Consider the following 23,164-nt stretch of genomic DNA (forward strand, 5'->3'; position numbering starts at 1 on the left):
CATCTCTATCTCTCTCTCTCCCCCTCTGTCCCGCTCTCCCCTCCCTCTCTCTTTCTCTCTGATTCAGTCACCAGTTCCACTGGATCTCTCTCGCTGCTTAATTAACACACGGGTTAATGTGCAGTCCGTAAGCAGCTAGATGAGGAACAAACACGAGAGAAAGCAAACAAATCATATGAACCATTCAAAAGCTGAGTCAATTTGCTAAGCCATTAATTAATGTTTTACCCTCATTATCTCCCACTTTGGTACGCCTAATTCTTTTTTGCGTGGTCATGCTCACCATGGCAACCTCCCGCACCCATTCGGGAGAACAACTACGCGCTCGCCTCTGAAATGTGTGACATCAAAAACATTCTTTACATGTAAATATTGTGATATTCCTTTAATACTCTGCAGTCCACTAGTCATGCTCAGTGGACTCGGAGGATAATAGTTCATGTTTAGATTTTGCGGGCAGACTATGTACACCCGATTGACCAGAAGGGGTCGCTGTTGTGCAATGAGGCACGGATGTTTCCGCAAACTGAAATCCCCCCACCAACACCCAAGAAATGCAATGCCTAATTATTCACCAAACAAGCAGAGGGTTATTTAATTATACACTGGCACGGTCTGGGTTGTAAACCACGAGATGGTGCCCATCCTTACACAGGAACAGGGCCTAAACAGATACCAGACCATGGGGCCCATCCACACACTGGAACAGAGCCTTAACAGGATGAGCCACCCAGCAGCCACAGCAATAAAGACTTCATCCTTCTGAAGAGCAGGCTTTTTGGAATGTTTTTTTCAGCGTTCTAGAACTCCATCGCTTTCAATTACCAGCAGCGATAGTTACATCAGCGTTAGAATGTTCAGTTCCCAACATTCTAAATCGCTTATTTATGATCTTACACCCTGAAGCCGTAAATCAGTTAAGTAAATGTAAACGGAGCACATCCAGGCAGGCAGGCAACTGAACGGATGCAGAGAAGATCAATCTGAATTAACACTGCATTCATTTAGCGGGATGCTCTTCCTCCAGTGTGACTTACAGTGTGCCAGTGAAATATGCCTCAGTCCTGGAAGCCTCTACTGCAGGAGTGTCCAACCTTATCCGACGTGGGTGCAGGTTTTTGCTTTAGCTCAGCACTACAACACCTGATTCAATTTATTAACTAATCGTGGTCTTCAATCAAGACGTGGGTAAGTAGAATCAGGTGTCTTAGTGCCGGGCTCCAACAAAAACCTTCACCCACACCGGCCCTTTTCGGGTAAGACAGGACACCCGTGTTGAGCAGAGGAGAGCTCATTGCTGTGCCACACATCCGGGCCTGCCAGCTCTCATCCCAGAGCAACAGACACTGGCCTAAAATCCCTCATCTGAGGTCGGCAACATCCGTCCGTCTGTCTGTACCCAACCCCCATGCAAGTATGCAGAATCATTTCTTAAAATATATATTAATTGCTGGCTGTGCAGTTGTCAGTGCTGTGCTATACGTGGCGAATCTGTGTGAAATGTAGGGTAAATTATACAGAGAGGGAAAACACAAATGAACATAACCAACACACACAGTTTGCACAGCTGGCTGCTTGTAGGGTATAGAACTGTGATAAATTAGTGTAATCCAAGGATACCCACAATGCTCTAGTTCTCCATTCCAACTACAAATGGATATTTATCATAGAAATTCAGGCTGACAGCGCTATCCGCCAGACGCACGTGCAACATAAATTCACACAACATGCACGTTACTGAGCTGGGCCAGTAACCTCCAGATAAAAGTTAGCTTTTACATTTGTACCACATAGTTACCCTGTAGCCAGACCACTTCAAACATCACAGCACTGTTGCCCTGTAGCCAGACCACTTCGAACATCACAGCACTGTTGCCCTGTAGCCAGACCACTTCAAACATCACAGCAGTGCTGCCCTGTAGCCAGACCACTTCAAACATCACAGCACTGCTGCCCTGTAGCCAGACCACTTCGAACATCACAGCACTGTTGCCCTGTAGCCAGACCACATCAAACATCACAGCACTGTTGCCCTGTAGCCAGACCACCTCGAATATCACAGCACTGTTGCCCTGTAGCCAGACCACTTCAAACATCACAGCAGTGCTGCCCTGTAGCCAGACCACATCAAACATCACAGCAGTGCTGCCCTGTAGCCAGACCACTTCAAACATCACAGCACTGTTGCCCTGTAGCCAGACCACTTCAAACATCACAGCACTGTTGCCCTGTAGCCAGACCACTTCAAACATCACAGCAGTGCTGCCCTGTAGCCAGACCACTTCAAACATCACAGCAGTGCTGCCCTGTAGCCAGACCACTTCGAACATCACAGCACTGTTGCCCTGTAGCCAGACCACTTCGAACATCACAGCACTGTTGCCCTGTAGCCAGACCACTTCAAACATTGCGTGACGCATTTGTTTTGGATTCAAATTCTTTTCTACGCTTTGCTGATCTTGTCTGGTGCATTGGAACCAATGAAATACTCTCAAAAAGTGCAAACCCTGCCTTCTGGTCATATTAGCAGGCTCAATTACACCAGTCAAAATCAATAGAGCACAGAGTATTTGAATCCAAAACAAGTATGTATTTGTCCCAGGTCTGAGGTGTACACAGGCTACTGTGTGCGCCTTGGTGTGATGAGATGTTTCTCGATCGGTTTTGTTCACGCTCTCCAAATTTATCAAATTTTTAACCTGTCTGTTTACAGGGTGCGCACCGGCTTTCAGTGTGAATACAACTCGCGTGAAGTGCTGTGAAATAATAAAATCATTTAATAAATAGTTCCTTTCCTTCGCTCCTCTAAAGACGAAGGCTACACTTATAAATCCAATTATGTCTCTGCGATAAATCTGCAGACAGCCCGTGGAGAGGGTGCTAAAACAAAGTGATTAATGGTGACATCACAGCTCAACGTTCATAATGCATCAAGTGACAGCCAATTTCAACAGACACACGACCAGCTCTTCCCATCCAGAGTGGATGCTGGATATTGCACAAGGCCTTTTAAATGTGCTTTAAACTGCATAATAGGATGTATCCTACAAATCAAATCATGCTACCGTAGCAACCAATAATGTGTTAACTGACCATTGATCAATATCATTGCATTAATGAAGTGATAACTTTTTTGCCCCAACAACAGCATAGTCAAATACAAAGATATAATACTGTTCAGTACATTTAGAAACACGTACAAATCTCCAAGTCTAAACAGCAGGTCTATTAACATATTTAGTTATATAGCCATGACCCAGCTATACAGCCAGAACAATCTAAGTTCCAGATGAATCCATGGCCATATGCTGTCCCCAAAACTGCGTGTTCTGGCCTCATAGAAACGTTTACTTTGGGAGACCACAAATATAAATCCACCGTACTGCATTCAGAAACCACAAAGCCAGAAGTTGACTACACTTGGTCTTTGAAAGTCAACGAGCCAAATGCTAAATCTGGCATTAGGCATTTGGGTTAGGCGGATTACTTTTAAACCATTTAAATGTTTTAACCTGCCGCAGAAACGGGGAATTATTTACTTCGCATCACTCCTACACTGAAACACAGGAACACTGAGGGCAGCTGTTGATTTGCCTGACCCTCTTGTTTACCAGACAGAGAAAACATAACAGTTCTTGAAATTATTTTCTGGTGCCAGCTCTCCAAGCAACATGCTGCATATTAACAAGCAAAATCTCTCCGTAGCCAAACACATCATTTCCCAACAGTGAATATAAGCACTAGTATGATAACAAAATACTACAATATTAATATAACATGAAAAAATTGCCTTTCTATTTTCTTATTTGAGACTACTAAAGTGTGGGGCAGCACGATTCCAGTGTGATTGGGTCTCGATCAATAACCCCACGCTGCTGCGCCGGTACGATAGAGGAGCCAGACTCCGCAGACGCCCGCGTGCGACTCCCGACTGTTGCGCAACACGTGTGGGTTTTTTTTCCAGCCAAAACGTAATTAAGAGTGTGAATCCCAAGGACATTTGGGATTACAAATCCTAAACTATTTTCTGTTGCCTGGCGACCAGAGATTACACTTTTTTTTTTCTTCTTCTTCTTTTTTTCTCAGCAGAATGTGCTACTTCAGGGAACTGATTTTTATGGTTGAGAAACCCCACATTAAAAAGTGGGTAAATTAAAAAAAATACTGTGAATTTGAATTCACAAAAATGTTTGCCAACTATGCAGCCTTCATTGACATGACCAGTTATCTTAGATTTTGGTTTTTTACATGATGTGCTCACTTGGAAACTGCTGACTGAAGAGCCCTATGTGGTTTTGCGCATACACTATATGACCAAAAGTATCCGGACATCACTTGGTCCGGGGCTGTTATTCATGGTTTGGGCTAGGCCCCTTAAAGTTAGGTTCCAGTGAAGGCAAGCCTTAATGCCACAGCATACAGTACAATCACATTCTAGATGATTCTGTGCTTCCCCAAGAGTTTGGGGAAGGCCCTTTCCTGTTTCAGAATGACAGTGCACACAGCAAGGTCCATATAGAAATGGTTTTGTTGAGAACAGCGTGGAAGAACTTGACCGGCCTGCACAGAGCCCTGACCTCAACCCCATCCAACACCTTTGGGATCAGTTGGAAAGTCAACTGCGAGCCAGGCCTAATCGCCCAATCAGTGCCCGACCTCACTAATGCTCTTCTGCCTGAATGGAAGCAAATCCCTGCAGCAAAACGCTCCAACATCTAGTATAAAGCCTTCCCAGAAGAGCGGAGGTTGTTACAGCTGCAAAAGGTGGACCAACTCCATATTAATGCCCATATTTTTGGATAAGAAGTTGAATGTCGGGTGTCCATATGCTTTTGGCTACGTAGTGTACATGAAATCCATTAAGTCACAGGGCATTCAGAAGAATACAGAGACACTACTCAAATTAAATTCTATATTAAAAAATGCTCAACACTTCTAAAACTGAGATTTTCTTTTGATATTTAATTATATATTACTCATTTTTCTCTCAGTCGGACAGCCATTTGAATGTGGAGTAGGGTGGCCCTGACGTCATGTACATGTTCAGTTGACAGTCGGTTGGGGCAGCAGTGCGGTTAGGGGTAACGGGGAGGGGAACCGGGCTCGTAACTCCCCAGTTTGGGGATAATTTCCCAAGGAGGGGGCCCTGCTGTTGTACCCCTGAGGGCGAACGCGCTCAATCCGAACTCCACCAGTGATCACTCACATGCAGAAACGTACCGCATGTAAAAGAACACAATCCGTGTGAAACACTCTGCATGAAAGCGACCACGGAATGCATAAAAATGTAAATCATTTCATTGCGCCGAATTAATCCCCCCCCCCCACCCCCCCCCCAAGTCAGCCTGATTGCTTGTTCCCAGTGCTTCTCCGGTGTGACCAGGCCTCTCCAAACGCCTTTCCAAGGACCTGAAAAGCGTTCCAAACAACCCCGCGGCCGTGCTCATTGGCTTTCCTCAGACTCCCCTGCCGAGCATAGACTGCAGAAAGATATGGACAAAGCCCCTGTGACATCACCCACTGACAATCCATGGGCTTGGTGAACAGCGTTTTGAAGCCTGGGAAGTGTAGTTCGTGGGCGCTGCTATGTTAGAGCCAGAGACTGCACAGTAGGGACATGAAGTCCGGTCGTCCACTAAGCGTGTGAGATACAGTGACTCAGTAGTGACACACACTGTCCCTGATTCATCCACAGAATATTACCGTCTTGTCCAAATAGCACAATAACTTAACAAATTGGCATATGGGGAGACATTAGACTAAGAAATGAAAGCCTATTGCGAATACTTTTTCTTGTGGAAAAAAAATGAATGACTTTGTATTTTGACTGTATTGTTACCATTGACTTACATTAAAAAGGTGGCTGAAACACCTGTACTGGAGCCAACCGCACTGGCGCTAGTGAGCAACGTCTCTCACCAAGACCAGGAAGTGAGTTTCAGAAACGCAGCCTGGTTTTGGCCGCTTGGATTGGAGCAGAGGCGAGCGGCCATGGGAAAGGAAGACGGAGGAGGACTCACGGATCGCACCGACCTCCAGGTGACCTCCTGACCTCTGACCTCTGACCTCCCAATACGGGCCACACAAAAGGACAGGAGGGCACGCTACCTGTGCGTCACAGTGCCAAGCATTTCAGTCAGCTTTAAACTTGGGTGAACACATTTTAAAAGCGCTTTCAGTCAGCTGTAAACTGCACTTCATTCTAATAATAATTTCAAAGCTCCCTACATCTTTTTTGCAGACTGAATCATTTAATAACTGCAGTTATTTACCTTCTGGCTTCACCTTTTCTATTTCTAAACTGTTATAAAGCATCAAATGTGACGTGAAGAGGCCGTGAATAAACTGGGTAAGCTGAAGACTCTGAGAGTTAGCTAAAGACAAGGGAAATTTTAAAACTATTTTGGGAAGAAAAATCAAAAAGCATCTGGCAACATTGCTGGTTTCCTCATCCCATCTCTATCTAAGTAAGGCCAGTCATCTTTTTTCTTTATTTTTCTTCAAGTAAAATTCTTTTTTTTTTCTGAGGAGAGCATTTATCATGTTTTTTTCTACTGCTGTCCAAGTATTCCCTTCAGTGTCTGCTACAAGCCTGGTGTTGTCAGGCCAGAAAGGTTCATTTTTTACATTTGATTAATAAGCTGACATTTCTCTTTCCCCGCGCTGGAAAATCTCACTCACAGATTTCCCCATTAGATTCGCTCACTCTGAGATTTCCCATTAACCTCGCTCACTCAGAGATTTCCTATTAACCTTGCTCACTCAGAGATTTCCCATTAACCTCGCACTGCCATTTCCCATCATGGTGAACACCACTCACTTTGCAGTCAGACTCATGGACACACGCATGTCAGTAAGTGCACCTGACGTTTCACTCACTGCCGTAGTCAAACGCGCCCACAGAAGAGACGATATTTGAAAATAAGTGTATAAATAAACAAGCGGGCATGCACACACAATACAGACACATGCAGAGTTTCTTTGCATTCTTTTGGAACCCCCTCCCTCCCCCTCCCCAGCAGTTCTATTATCTCCCTGCATTGTACTGGTGTTCTGGTTTGTGCTGTACCCAGTAGAAAGGATAACAACACCTCTTCCAAGTCTATTTTTATAAGGAAAGTCAGAAAGGCAGCAGCAAACTTCTCTGTCATTTGCGAACACAAAGGATTCTGGGTCACCGCCACAGCTGGGGAGCTCAGTCATCATGTGTAACACACTGCCATAGCTACATGTGCATTTCTACAGTTGCAGGCTGGTTAGGGCACAGGTATAGCACACCAAAATGTTACCGTAAATACCCAGCTGGAATTGTTGGTTAAAAAAAAACTGGACTCAAAATGTCTATTAGTCAGTTTGACAGACACATATTAAGCCTAGTCCTGAACTAAATTCAATTCAGAATGGAGATTCTCCATACAAAATTCAATTTAGTGCAGGAGGACTAACCTTTATCTGTGTCTGTGAAAAAGTTCTATATTTACAATACATCTATATATACAATACAATCTGGATATAATCAAGATCTGTCTTTAACTTCTACTAGCAATTACAAACAAGAGTTTTTTATCTTTACCAACCATTCGGTGTGTTCAGATACGGCCACAATTAATTTGGCAACCTGCGTTTCTAAAGGAAATGGACCAATACATTTTAACTCAATGTTGAGGGGAAATGAGATTGAATCCTAATCCTACAAGAATTGCGACTCCCTCCCCCGCTTCTTTTTTCTTGTAGCAGCTACAGGCAAATCAGCCGTCACCTTTCCACGTGCAACTGTACTAGCTGAAAGGATCTGAGCTTACGACTATTACAAATAATGTAAACATAGCTGTCCATTAAAACGGTCCTTCAGCGATACCCTTCATATTTATTTAAAATATGAAAAAATCTCATTCTCTCCAAGGCCTAGAGAAAGAAAGTAATACTTTGCTGTAGAGAGAACAACCACCAAACCTGGGAACCTGGAGGAAGAAAGATCTAATCTTATCCACTCGAGTGCCAAGCCAAGAAACACACTTTTCAGAACCAGGCAGCTCTCCAAACAAAGTTCTATTCCAAATATCTCTCCAAATATCCCCATGCGGGTGCGTGGCTCAGTTCTCAGTGTTTGCGTTGTCTTGTCTGTAGAAATTCTGGTCGATATTTGCGACTGCAGAGAAGGGGGTGTGCCACGGAGAGCCAGAATCACAGCACTCACACAATGAGTAGAGACGAAACGCATACAAACTGCACTTTCCTGTCCTGTCTGAGGGTGACTGTGAGGCAGGGCAACACTGCAGGAGCCTTGTGGTTTGGGGTCGGTCGCATTGAAACGCACAACAAACTGCAACGCTCTACTGAAGTCTCACGTGCTTCTTTTGCTTGAGTCTGAGTGTAATTTACCAACCCCAACCAAACATTGTGTTAGAACTAATTATTTAAAGAAGCTATGTTAACTGGGGAGGGAGGGGGGTGTGGGGGGGGGGGCATGGTGGTACAGTGGATAGCACTGTTGCCTCGCAACAAGAAGGTCCCGGGTTAGAGTCCCGGCCTGGGCCTTTCTGCGTGGAGTTTGCGTGTTCTCCCCACGTCTGCGTGGGTTTCCTCCCACAGTCCCAAGACATGCAGGTTAGGCTGACTGCCCGCAGGTATGAGTGCGGGAGCGAATGATGTGTCTGTGCCCAGAGACGGATTGGTGACCTGTACAGGCATTTATTCCTCCCTCGCACCCAATGAAGAGGCCCCAGCTTCCAGCGACCCTGACCAGGAAGCTGGTAAGATAATGGATACCTGAATGCCAACTGGGTAATTTAATTGTCGTTTACACCTGGTGTCCGCATATATTGTTGCCAAAATGATCAAAAACACATTTTTTGTAAGATTTAATTAACAATTTCTTAAGTATGCGTCACGTATGGGGCAACATGGGGCGACATAGCTCAGGAGGTATGACCGATTGTCTGGCAGTCGGAGGGTTGCCGGTTCAAACCCTGCCCTGGGCATGTCGAAGTGTCCTTGAGCAAGACACCTAACCCCTAACCCCTAACTGCTCTGGCGAATGAGAGGCATCAATTGTAAAGCGCTTTGGATAAAAGTGCTATATAAATGCAGTCCATTTACCATTACCATTTACCACGTATGCCAACATGCAAATGAAAATGGTGTAATCAATTTAGCATTTCTCTTTGGGTAATGTCTCAGGACAAGGCAGCCAGAACGCAAAAGCGTAAGTTAATTTCAAGCCACGGATTACATTTCATTCTTATGAAATGACCAGAAATGTTGTGCCAACATTCAAACTGAAATGCTTCATTCAGCTTAGATTTTTTATTTATTTACCTTCTCAGTAGCCACTACCCAGCCAAAAGAGAAAATGAAATGCTATTTGGATTAGCCATTTCATGTCCTCTGTGGGTACCACTCAAGCCTGGCAATAATGTAATTGAAAGCACAGTTTCTGTGTTGTTTGCCATGGTAACGTCACCCCCTGCATCAGAGTTGGCATGACAACACCATATGCCTATTGACATAAGCCTTTATGAACACTAAAGCATTGCTATGAAGGTGCTACGTACTGCCTGTGAAGGGGTCACACCGCTATTATGAAGGACCATTCCTAGTAATTGCTTAAAAAAAGGTCATTCATCTACGACTTTATTGCTAATATATGAAAAAGAGTGCTTGAATCTACTCAAAACCCGCCCTCTTTACTAACTGGATAACCTCTGGTGAGAGTGGATACACAATCGTCAGTTTATACGTCTGTATTGGCAGACATTTCCCGGCATTATCAGGCAATTAGTGACGCTCGTTTTACGGAAAAGATAAGCTTTAATGGATTACGGTGGGGGGGGGGGGTTTATTTGAGTGACCAGGAGGCCAGTCCCCCCCCTTAATGGCAGCTCTCAGCTTTCAAACGACGGTCACGACTAAAAAAAAAAAAAAAAAAGCGTGGACAGTTATCTCATTAAACTCTCTTTACGGAGTCGCAACAAGTCAATCGCTTTGATTTCCACGGGGGTGTCGGATCTGAGAGGCGCTTTTCATTCCTGACTCTTGCGAAACGTGACCTTGTCCCCCCCCCACCACCCCCCCCCCTCCCAGTGGGAGCGTCACGCCCAGTTTCCCCCCAGTGCGTTGGCCCACACCGCGCCCACTCAAAATCAAACGCGGATTAAACAGGAGGAAGAAAGATGCCGTTTGATATGCAAAAGCAGCCGTGCCGACTTGGCCAAGGCTCTCGCCACTAGAGAAAAGGCGAGGGTGTACTTCCCACCCCCTAAACCCCCGCCCCCCCAGTCATGGCCTAACAATTACAAACCACTCATCCAATCAGGAGAGACGCCGTCCTTTTTTTCGGTATATCTTTGTTTCGGGAAAACTGGTTTACGGGCCAACGTTTGGAGAAAAAAAAATTAGTTGAAGAGCATTTCAACTTAGAACATCTAAACATGGAAACAAGTAGATACCAAAGCTAATGCATAAACAGATAAAGCATGGAACCCTGGACTGGTAAACTAATAGCAATAAACAATCGCTTGAAATGTTTGGAGAAGGGGAAAAAGGGGGCCATTTTTTATTGGAGAAGGCGGCTGAAAAAGCTCCTTCCTCAGTGAAGCAGCCTCAGTACATCCCCGGGCAAAGCGCTGTCTTGGGAATGCATATTTACGCACGCCAGAGCCCCCGAAGCATTTGTTGCTCCTGCCATCTGCTTTTCTACCTGTGCCCAGTCTTTCACGGTCTGGCAAGCAGCATTTATGGCCCGCTCCAGCGCCGCCACTTTCACAGCGGGCAGCGGTGTGGAGGAAGACATTTAACACTTTGTGTACATTTAAGACATTTTAACAGACGCCCTTATACGGAGACGCTCGCATAAACACACGCGCATAAAATGCTCAGGTAACAAAACAAACGAGGTGGTGCCAATTTATTAGGGATGCAACTGATAGTAGCCTAAAATGCACAACTTGCTTGGAAGTAGTGCGTCTACAGGATAAGTTAAGTTGCATAGTCGATGCAGAGAATGCGGTGCTTGAAGCAGCGTGTGAGTTTGATGATATAGTTGTAGATGTAGCATAGGTAAGGGGGGGGGGATGAGTAAAGTCATGGAAAGCAATAGAGGATAAGGTGACTCCAGATGTAATTTGACCCTTTAAGTACCCCTTTTTTTTTAAGGTCACAAACATGTGGTTAGAATGTTCTTAACTGAACATTCTAATGCTGATGTAACACTCACTACTGGTGACTGAAAGTAATGCAGTTCTAGAACACTGGCTCAGAAGTTTGAAAAAAAAAAACAGTATAAAAAAAAAACTAACGAATGTCTAATCTCTGCTCAAAATTATATTTAAAACGATTTTTAGACGATGATTGGCACGAGGCTAAATGTAGAACTCTGCAAGCGGGTCACGTCAGAACCATCATGACAGGTTTTTTTCCCGACACAGCTGGATATCTTTATTCAAAAGTCACACAGTTTTAATCGCTCCCTTTACAAGTTATTAAACTGCCACCGTCTACGTACCTCATATCAAAGTGTGGAGAAACATAGTAATATTTCCCACTTTGCACCTCTCTCACCCAACCCCCGACACTTAGCGACACTGAACACAAAAACTCCTGTCATCAGAAAGAACACTCCACATGGCGATCACATGACCCCGCTCACGGAAACCGGCTCCTTTAATCATAGGTGGTCTCTGAGCAAAGGTCTCTGTACTGGGTCTGATTAAAAATTTATGACTTCCGTTCACCAAAGACATCCTGCGAAAAGAAGAAGAAGAAAAAAAAATCTCTCACCCTGGAAGGAGAGCAAAGACTTTGCGACTTTGCGGTCTCCTTACAGAGACGTTTTAAGACAGCGTGGACAGAGAGAGCGAGAGAGAGAGAGTGAGAGAGAACAAAAAAAAAAACGCTTCAACCTCTGCCAAGGCGCTGTTTTTTTATGCAATATTTCCGCTTACCACACCATTCCCTCTATAAAAGTGCACGGCGTCATTTTTCTTTGTCAGGAGAGGCCGGCAAGATTAATAGATCCGGTCCGATTTGCGGCATAACACTAGGGCGCTGGCGAGTGAGGTAGGCAAACCAGCGTCGCTGCGAATGCGACCTTTTGACCTAATCTCTGGAGGAAAAGCCCAAGAAAAGCCTCCCCTGTATGAAAAATTATCGTCTCGATCCCATATGATGAATTAAACATGGGAAAAATAATCAGATGAATGAATCCATTCCTACGTAGTTGGGTTTGGCTACGAGTTCGCATCACATCCTTCGGTTGTCAAGTATACCACAACCTCCATCGGGACCGTGAAATTTTAATCTGTCTGTTTGTATTTGAGTACAACACCTCACGATGAAGGTGTTTCAGAAAGAGGCGGTTATAAGAGATATATTGTCTTCTGAGCCGACGGGAATACCAATACCCAAATCTCCAAAGTGAGCGTTTTATGAGAGCAACAGGAAGTGTCTGCTCGCTGTTTGATCTATGTGTGGGTAAAGGGCCCTCCGGCCAGACTGGCGTATGGAAGCCTCATGCATGGATCCTGTGACTTCCTGTCACAAGTGCTTTTCCTGAATGGTGCAATTTTCATAGTGAAAAGACTGCGGATACACATGAGCACGATCGCTAGTTCACTCACTCTCTCACTCTCTCACATACACACACACACACGCTTGCACAAGCACTCACTCCTGCATGTATGCACTCACTCACTCACTCACTATTTCTCTTTGCTCAACAGTGACCCCCGCTGGTCAGTCGGGCACCCACAGTCTGCCTGCGCTAGCTACACGTGAAGCGACCTCCTCCAGCCGAATGTCTGTTTAACAGCTGGAAAAGCTGGTAACAGGAGCAGCAGCTGACATATTTCAGAGGAGCACGCATGCTTGGCTGTGCAATGCGTAGCAAGGTGGGACCCCTGGCCTAGTCCAGGGCTGCCCAGCCCTGTTCCTGGAGATCTACAGTCCAGTAGGTTTTCATTTCAACCCTAATTTGGCACACCTGATTCTACTACTTAGCAGCACAATGAGATCTCCAGCTGCTGAATGAGCTGCACTTTGTTAGGGTTGGAGAATCACTTAAATCACGTAAATTAGGCGTTTCAGAAGGGCACACGTAAAGTGCAGCCTAGCCGGTATTCCACAGTATTCTGCAGTATTCCACAGTATTCCGCATTATTCCCACATTATTCCGCAGTATTCTGCAGTATTCCACATTATTCCCGCAGTATTCCACATTGTTCTGCAGTATTCCACATTGTTCTGCAGGATTCCACAGCTCCAGAGCAGTGCTGGGCGTGTCTCCAGCGCTATGGCGGGTTTCCAGCCGCTGTCCCTCGAGGCCCTGGGACCAGTCGGCTCGCACATGTAGCCCCGCCCTGCCGCACAGCGGCAGCGGAGGGTTGGGGGGGGTGTGGGGCAGCATTCTCTCTGGAGAGCTGTCACCGGGACGCCAGCTCTAAACCGCAGGGGAGGGGAGGGGAGGGGGGGGGGGGCGGGGGGCGACTGCCTCGCCCGCTGACAGACGTGTCCCTGGTGTCCCCTGGCGCGGTGGCGAGGTTTAGAAATCAGTCAGACATTACGGTGTGTGTGTGTGCACGCGTGTTTGTGTGTCCAAGTGTGTGTGTGTGTGTGTGTGTGTCCGAGTGTGCTTTCTCTGTCCCTACACTCACAGGACGCTCTCATTACATTACAGGCATTTGGCAGATGCTCTTATCCAGAGCGACGTACAACAAAGTGTATAACCATAACCAGGGACGAGTGTGTTGAAAACCCCAGAGGGAAGTACAGTTCCAAGTGCAGGGAGCGACCGCGTAGTTTAACTTGGACCCTGTAGGTTAACCTGATCAGCACAAACAAAAGCCGCAGCAAAGTAGTCTACGCAAATAATACAAGCAATAATTCAACAAGTAGGCATCTCTCCCATCATGGAGGCAGTCTATGCAGACAGCATCAAACAGCAGCCAACTTAGGCCATGGACACAAAAGTGTGGGGATACTTTAGTCACATGAGTGAGCGAGAGAAAGAGAGAATGAGAGAGAGGGAGAGATAGAGAGAGAGAGAAATCCACTGAGACTAAGCTGTCGGTAGCCTAGGGAGTTCAAAACAAAACACTTCTACACCCAAAATCATGCTGGGAACTTCTTATAGAACACTATTAATGCATGGTATACTGTGCGAATCAACCCAAGCAACTCCTGATGTTGTTCTGTTGTATATTAAAGGAGCTTATGTAGAAAAATCTGGAGTGGAATTGGTCCACTTACAGGCTTTGCAAAGCTACTAGAGGAGGTCTAATGGATGTCAGAAGAGACAAGCTTGTGATATAAGGTGATAGTTTCCCACTTAAAGCAATTTGCTGTGGGCACCATTAAGTGTAACATGAGTAGGCGATACTTTTGCCCTGTAATGCCCTGTCCCCACAAAAAAAACCAATTACAAGATATTACAATTGCAAGCATTTTATATGCAAATTAATAAGTTTTTTTCTCTCTCTCTCTTTTTTTTGCAGTTTCCCAAGTTTCAGAGCGCATAACACTTTTAAGTGCCTGACCCCTTAGAGCCAATCTAATGACGGCAAACCCACCGCGACACTTCTCATTAAGAGATACACCACATGCAGATTTTATGTCTTTGAACAAATACTACAGTCTGAAAGATTCAGCTTAATACTGAAACGAAATTCCGTACCAAACCGACCTTGGAGATGGGAAAGGACCAGCTGATTCCAGCAGGTAACCAGCACTGAATTGATCGGTTAAAGCAGTTGATATTATTGATCTCACCTAGCCTGGTTCCTTGGGTCTGAACTACTTGATTATTCAACCCCTCTGGAGAGTAGATTTTTTTTCTGGAAGGTTTTCAAAATTCTGAGTCAGGGTTCTAGAACTCCCTTGCTTTCAAATAACCAGTAGTGATTGTCGCATCAGCATTCCTATGTGCAGTTAAGAACATTCTCATCACGTTTGTGATTTTACACCTTAAAAGGGGAAAACAAAATGTGGCAGACCCTGCACCTCACCAGGACCAGGGACGGGGAACCACTTAAGCAAAGCCGTGTCACCCCATCTCCTGAGTTCTTTCAGAGGCAATATTACATGGGATCGAAATCACCATGGGAACACAATTAAGCTGCATTCATGGGCTAACTGCATCCAAGGCCCAGTGGCATCCATGACCCAGTAGCATCCATAGACCAGCTGCAACCATGGACCAGCAGCATCCATGGACCAGCTGCATCCATGAACTAACTGCATCCATGGGCCAGCTGCATCCATGGGTGAGCTGCATCCACAGACCAGCTGCATCCATGGACCAGCCACATCCACAGACCAGCTGCATCCATGGGCTAGCTGCATCCATAGGCACAGTCCTTCAGATCCAGCAGCTAGCTAGCTGAACACATCTGCTCTGCCTTGGGACATCTAATCAGCACACCTGCTTGTGTCACCCGTGTACTACACAATACTACACAAACTGGCAGTTTAGAATCTGGAATTATAAAAATGAGAGGTTGCAGGTTTGATTCCGGATGGGGCACTGCCATTGGGCCATTGAGCCCGGGACAGGATTATACCCTCAGATTCTCCAGTAAAGATATGACAGCATCTGCCCAGCTACAGTCCAACTGCAGTTCTTCAGGCTACACGTGCAGTGTGCACCAGCATTGGCTTCAGTGGACCCAGCTAAGCGGGTTTTTCGGTAGCTGAGTTGCTGTAGGTCTGCAAATTGAGGAATATTGTGTGAATAAGCCAATGTCAACCTTACAGTTGATAACATGGGGTGTTGGAGGTGTTGATGAGAATGAAGGCTAAATCTGTCTTGGCGGTTCTGTAAAGCGACAGATGTATTTTATTTAAAGGCAAACTATGCAGGATTTTTTAAAACTTGAAAATATTATAAAATCATAAATGCATATCTATGTATTTACTAAGTTTCACCAAATTCCTGCGCCTTTGACCTGTATTTGTTATTCTAAAATGTGTAAGGGATGTTTCTGGGTGTGGCACTGTGCTTGTTGCTTGTTAGCTGCTGCAAGGACAACTACAGAACACATGTCCGATAAGGTTGCTACAATTTGCATAAGTACCGGTTATTCATAGCCGTGAACATGTACATATTAAGTTGTATTTGAGAAAATAGACTAACATTTATATAGGATACGAATAACTTTGTGAAAAAGTAATTCACTTGACAAGTGAATTAACTAGCAATAATTAACCTATGACCTGCTAATGTTACTTATTCCACAAAGGATTCCATGTTTACATCCCAGCTCTAAATAATGTCCATAATAGCTAAATACGAGGAAACACACACAATAGCTGCACTATGGAGGACCATACGATGTTCTCGTACATTAAGGGGTGCACTCAGTGTAGAAGATCATTATAGCACTGCCTTATTACTGTTACCAACAATATCTCTGACCACCTCACCTCTTCGCTTGACATTTTGCTTGTAGCTCTCGAGGGTGCCTCCTCAACTAAGGTGGGGGTGGGGTTGAGAACGAAGGAAGACATAAACACAGAGTCTAGAAGGGCCGCAAAAAACCTGCATAGTACACCTTTAATTTTATTTATAGCACGGTGAAGAATATTTCAGTGCAATTGTTCTGTTCCACAGCCTACCCAGAGGAGTTCTCAGTGGACTTCAGCCTGTTAATGGCTGTAATTGTGTGGTTAGGGGAACAAAAAAGGTTGCCCAATTTCAGTCAGTGCACAAGTGTTTTGTACACGTGTTTTTAACATTCCCTGTAAGATCCCTTTGTCTCATTCCAGTCAACGTTCAAAATGTTAAGTTTTTGGGATCTTAAACTTAAAGGCGCAGTACGTAAGTTTGGAGAAACGAGCAACAGGAAGCTAGATTTTGAAAAGAAAAATGTGTGGAGTGCCTCATTTCAGAGCCAAGGAAAGTCGGAGAGAATAGATTTTTTTCTTAGAGCTTTTAATTAATTGATATCCGTTGGGACGAGAAGGAAATTTAACCAAATATGAACAAAAGTTCTAAAGCAAACTTGCATACCACACCTTTAAATTTCAATTCACCTGATTGTTTGTACAGGAACATTGTTTGTCAAATTATTATTTTCTATTTATTCAAAACCCTTACAGAATTTAAATATAGATAATATGTAAAAAATAAAATATACAACTAGGAATATTCCAACAATTCACAATATAATTTAAAATTATACACATTATTATCATCTTCAGATTTTGCAATGCATATTTTCAAAAAAGTTAATACATTTTCAATACATTGCAGCATATTTAATTTCCATAAGGTTATTTCCAAATGACTTTTTTCAAATAAAAATTATGTGACTGATGTTTGTAAAAATAGCTTGGGTTGCTTGGTTGGAGATATTTCAGCAGTCATTAAATTTGAGGAGGATTCCTTTTTTTTACCCTGAAATACGTATGTAGCTTGTCAATTTACAGACTTAGACAGAGCAGGTTTTTAAATGTCATTCTGGCACAGAATTACTGGATATACTGTGAAACCCTTTATAAGGATATCTCCTGTTGTTGATATGATATTATCTGAATCAGCGTGTCATGTAACAGAGCTTCCTACGGTTTGCTCTGTGAAAAAAAAAACTGACGTAAGCATGCAGATTATTTTTAGATGCTTTTGTTGTGTTAGCCAGGAACATCGTCTTTAAAAAAAAAAAAATTGTTATGCTTCTTTATTGCCACAAGATCAGAGTCACTCCTTTAAATGCACGTTTTGGCTTTGGCTGTTTTTTTCCTCTCTTTTTTTTCTACATCGTTCCCTGTTTAAGACAACAAGAAAATAATCACAACTGGATCTTTCGCGCCAGAAGGTGGACCCGTACACGTCAGAGAGAAGGCTTAAGATTCAGCACCAGCTCCCGGAGAGAGTGTTACTACACCAAAAAAAAAAAAAAAGTATTAAAAGGAATCTTAGTAGGGTATGTAAAATTCGGAAAACTGCCAATGCCAGCCCTGGAGATGGCGCTGTGCCGTCCCGGCACCGGGCGGATTTGAACTCGCAGCTCTCGTGTAAGCCAGCGGCCTGGGAGCCAGAGGGATCCTTAAATCTGTCCGGGACAGGGGGCCAGCTGCACCCCATCAGCGCGAAGCCCGGGCCATAGCCTCATAACACTATAACTGAGCCTTCAGAGCACCATTTTTTTGGGGGGGGGGGCGGCTTTTGGCAGGGGCTTCTGAGATGTCCGCTTTTCTGAAAAGATGTGCACCTTTTGATTTTCTCCATTTTTTTTCTAGTGCCAAATCTGCAAGTGAAAAAAGCGGCCTCTGGGAACTGTTTGAATAGTATGTCTTCCAAAATGTAGCCTCCTCCAGTCTGTCCAGATTTCCTGATGAATCCTTTAAAAGTAGATGAAGGTGTAGACTGCACCATCCTCAAGACTTTTCATGTTTCTTTTAGTTATTTCATGGAAAAACAAGATCCAACTCGTTCCTCAACACTTTTTTCAGAAGAAAAGTAGATGGAACCAACAGGTTAAAATGTTCTGCTCCCGCAAAAAAAAACATTACAAAAAAATACACAGGGAGAAAGAGGCCCAGCAGGCATCCATCAACAGCTTCTAAACCTGAAGCAAAACCATGGAAACGACTAGAAATATACAAAGAAATCATGTTTAATTTTGCCTTGTACGAGTGACACTTTACTCTTCTGTGGGTGTTTTAACTACTGGGCATCGACACGGCCGAGAAACAAACACATTTTTGTTAGTAGGCTGAACTGGTTCTGACAGAACTAAGAAAATCGCGGGCATGTAAAGTACCACAGCCTCGATACGCGTCACACGTCACACGTCTTTCAGCGAAATACCTCGTTGACAGCGAATAAGATGAGCTGGTGCACGGTGCCGTTAACATCGAGAGAAATTCTCATGAATGTTATTTTCTAGCTCCAGATTCGCCCTATGTCGCCCGGGTAAGGGGGCGACATAGCTCAGGAGGTAAAAGCAGTTGTCTGGCAGTCGGGGGGTTGCCGGTTCGATCTCCCGACCCTGGGCATGTCGAAGTGTCCCTGAGCAAGACACCTAACCCCTAATTGCTCCCAACGAGCTGATTGGTACCTTGTATGGCAGCCTTTCACCATTGGTGTGTGAGTGTGTGTGTGTGTGTGTGTGTGTGTGAATGGGTGAATGAGAGGCATCAATTGTAAAGCGCTCTGGATAAAAGCGCTACATAAATGCAGTCCATGTACCATCCATTTAATAAGTGGAGGTTCAGAGGTGATCGAAAAATCATTTCTGAACATGTTGGCAGGCAGCCCCCCCCCCGAGAGGAATTCCTGAGAAAATTACAGGCACTTTAGCAGACGCCCTTATCCAGAGCAAATTGCAGCTTTTGCATTATTACACAGTATTCATTTATACAGCTGGATATACATTTACTGAAGCAATTCAGGTCAGGTTCATCGGCATTCTGAAGGAGTAATCGCTCATTGCTCAAGGATACATCGCCAGTGGGCCCCCGAGGAATCGAACCTGCAACCTCTAGACTATGAGTCCAGTTCTCTAACCACTGCACTACACAGTTGCCCAGATGAGTTGGATTGCAATGTGGTACTAGAGCACACATCACAAATATCACCCCATTTTAAAACTCACCATACACAAACCATTTTTTTACAGCCTCTGGAGAAAAAAAATGACAATGAAATTCGAAATGTGTTTTTTAAACATGAGGAATGTAAAAATACGGCTTTAGGATGCAACACATCAGTATGAAATAGCAGAAATAAATTAAAGATACTGAAACCACTCCCACCCCCCTCACCCCTACACCCCAAAAAGAAAAAAAAATTATATACATATATATATATATATATATATATAGCCGTGCTATTGCTTCTACAGAGGTGTTAATCCTTATACTGCATTAATTTCATTCAAATATAAGCCAGCTGCAATTCATGCAGATAGAGCCATGAGAACCCCTCCTCCTTTGCACCAGGAATTTCACAAATTAAAAATCATCTTTACATCAATATAACATTTTTACATAAATAAACTTATATTGTTGAAAGCAACTGGCTGGACTTAGTATTGCTATATCGTCAGGTTATACATTTCAGGAAACACTGAAAAGTGCTGAAATTCGAATGCATGCAACTAAACCCCGAAGTCAGTACTTGGTGGGTGCGTCTTTGGTGTCATTTTCAGTTGCTTCGTTCTGGATTGGTAATTACCAGCTTTGCACAGTAGTAGCATGTCATTTTTTCCCCCCACCATTACTCCTGGTAAAGTGTTGGTACATCCCCGTGGGGGGGGGCAACATTGCAGTTGGGAATTGCAGTTGCAGACACCAGTCGTTCAGACTAATCATACATTTTACATTTGAGTCGGGAGTCCAGAGTCTCGCTGGGCACAGCGTGATTTTGGGCGCGCGCCTAAATCGGCTGGAATGCGAATCATTTTCTGCCCAGTTTCCGGTGACTGAGGGCTGGGCTTCAAGCAGGTTTTCCCACTAGGACTTGCTAAATGTTTTTTTTGTTGTTTGTTTGTACCGTCCAATGTGGCCTCAGTGCTGACAGGCTTCCCAGTCTGTGCCGATGAGAAACATCTTCATCATGTTAAACTGCCCCCAGCAACAGTGACTGGGCGTTTAAGCCAAGTTCAAGGGTTCAGTTTTTTACGCCACAAATGCATCGTACTAAAAGCAAGCAGGCTACATTCCTGTCAAACCTCGACCTGACAGATTCTATTCTATTTTCTTTCAGAAACTAGGCTATTCAGAAAGGGTCCTTTTGGCAGCAGACTACATGACCTAGACAGTGTTATATGACGTTCATACTCAGACACGCACCATAATCATATCAGAAAATGTTTGTATTAAATAAAAATAAAAATGAATGCCAGCTCGATATCCGATTATTGCACCGTCCATTGCAACTCCTCAAACAAGTTAATTGAGCACACCCAACTAACCTTAATTGGCAATTGGCTGTAGCCGGTCGATAGCCTATTTTGCGACGCATTTTCGCAATATGCCGACTACAAGCTTAACTTGCTACACTATTAGAGCAATCAACACGCACAGTTGCAATATATTTGTTAAAGAAAATAGGCAACGTTACATATTGCAAGTGTTTCACCAAGAAATGCCTGCTGTCTTAGTTAAATTAAAGTTGTTGAGCGGGTATGTGGACGCGATTAATTCCAGATCTACTTCCATTTACGCAACGGAATCTATGGATGGATAGCTATATAACGCTCAGATGCAATGCCACGTCGAAACTAATAACAATTTTCGTTGCTACGGTAAGGGGGTCCATAGCAACATCGGAGCGTGATAGAACACGATACAGGCACGAAAGCGTTACTTACCATTTGGGACATTAAAGCGTGGTGGTGCGAAGGTAAATTGCATTCCGCACGCCTGGCATCTCCGTATACGTTTGATTTATCCAGCAAAAATAATCACAGCAGCTCAAAACACGCCTTTCTTCTAACTCCGCTGTAAAATGCGGTAGCATCCTCGCCGTCCCCTCCGTCTCCAGCCGCGTTCGACCACTGCTCAATCTGTTCCACTCAAATGATGTCATTCAGGAGAGTTGGGCGCGAGGCTCGGAGGCAGAGATCTAAGACGGGAATAATCAATTGCAGAGGCAAAATGCTGTTGAATTAATGGTGCCGACGCGAAGTTAGGAAGGCGGACGTGAAGCAGTTTTTTGCAGCTCTTGGCCAGTTGTATTAGAAGTGTGCTGGTATTGCCACATAGGTCATTCACAATTTTAAGATTATTTTCCTGGAACACTGGAAATCCGATCAGACTTAATGATCTAATCACTGATTGTGAAATGAGGGAACAAAAATCACGGTACAGTTGTGAAGTTGTTCTTTAAAAAAAAAATAAGTAAAAAAAAATAAGTTCTTTGTATACATGTCCACTTTATGTCCGTTTTAATCCCTTAAAATACAGTTTTCTACAGACGCAATACCATAATTGTCATTTTGTCAAAGTTGCTAAATTTTATTAATAGGTATGTAGTTGTACAGTAGTATGCAAAAGTATGGACACCCCAGGTCAGACTCCATATTTTATTGATTTTTAAGTGAAAAAAGGTTAACACAACATCTGCAGAGAACAAACTTTAAAAGGGACATATTTCTAAAATTTTTAATGCATAATTACATTTTATTTGCAGAATTGAACAGGCTGAGAGAGAAAAAAATAATGTGGCATGTGCAAAAGTTTGGGCACCTTGTCAGGAACTGTCCCTTGGCAGAAAACACAGCTTATAAACATTTATTGTAGCTAGATAACAGTCTACAAGTGTAATTCTTGCTTCTGGATATCCCCCCACTCTTTCTTGTGGAAGCCCCGTAGTTCTGAGATATTCTTATACCTTCTTGTGTGCACTGCACAGTAGTAAAATGTTGAGCGTCAATTCAACTCTTAACAGATAAGATTTTGGTCCCACGTTATGTTATCTGTTAAGAGATGAATTAGGCCTACCACTGTTAAGAGTTGAATAAACACTCAACATCACATGTAAATCATACATCAATGAGGTTCAAGTCTGGGAACTGCGGAGGCCAATCCAAAACTATAATCATTTGTTCCTTTAAGTCATTCATGGTTGATTTTGAGGTGTTTTGGATCATTGTCATTGTAAATGGTAAATGGACTGCATTTATATAGCGCTTTTATCCAAAGCACTTTACAATTGATGCCTCTCACTCACCAGAGCAGTTAGGGGTTAGGTGTCTTGCTCAGGGACACTTCGACACGCCCAGGGCGGGGATCGAACCGGCAACCCTCCGACTGCCAGACAATCGTTCTTATGTCCTGAGCTATGTCGTCCCTTGTTGAAATGACCTCTTCTTCGATTTTGTTCATTGATTCTGAGGCATTAGCTTCTGGGATTTGTTGATATTCAATCTAATCCGTTCTTTTTTCCACCCAAAAATAATATTTCCTGTGCCACTGTCTGCTGTAGTCCACAAATCACAAACAGATCCACCGCTCCTGTGTTTAACGGTTGGCAAGGTGTTCTTTTCCTCAAATGCTTCCCCTGTTTTTTTTTCTCCAAATGTATCTCCAGTGGCTGAGGCCACAGTTCAATATTTTTGCTTTATCAGTACACAGCACTTTGTCCCAAATAGACTCTGGCTTATCTAATGGTTTGTGTTCCACACTTCAGACATTGACTTTTCGCGAGGAGATCGCGGGAATGGTT

At 43.9% G+C, this 23,164-nt stretch overlaps 1 protein-coding gene across 1 annotated transcript in view; it reads right to left on the reverse strand.

The window, feature by feature from the left end:
* Positions 1–21,587, reverse strand: part of marchf1 (membrane-associated ring finger (C3HC4) 1) — a 55,574-nt gene extending 33,987 nt beyond the window's left edge. The window contains exon 1 of the mRNA XM_064337483.1: positions 21,309–21,587. The gene's annotated coding sequence lies outside the window, so the exon portion shown is untranslated. The remainder of the gene's footprint in view (positions 1–21,308) is intronic.
* Between the last annotated feature and the right edge of the window lie 1,577 nt (positions 21,588–23,164).

This window comes from Anguilla rostrata, chromosome 5 (assembly GCF_018555375.3).
Source record: "Anguilla rostrata isolate EN2019 chromosome 5, ASM1855537v3, whole genome shotgun sequence".
Taxonomy (NCBI): Eukaryota; Metazoa; Chordata; class Actinopteri; order Anguilliformes; family Anguillidae; genus Anguilla; species Anguilla rostrata.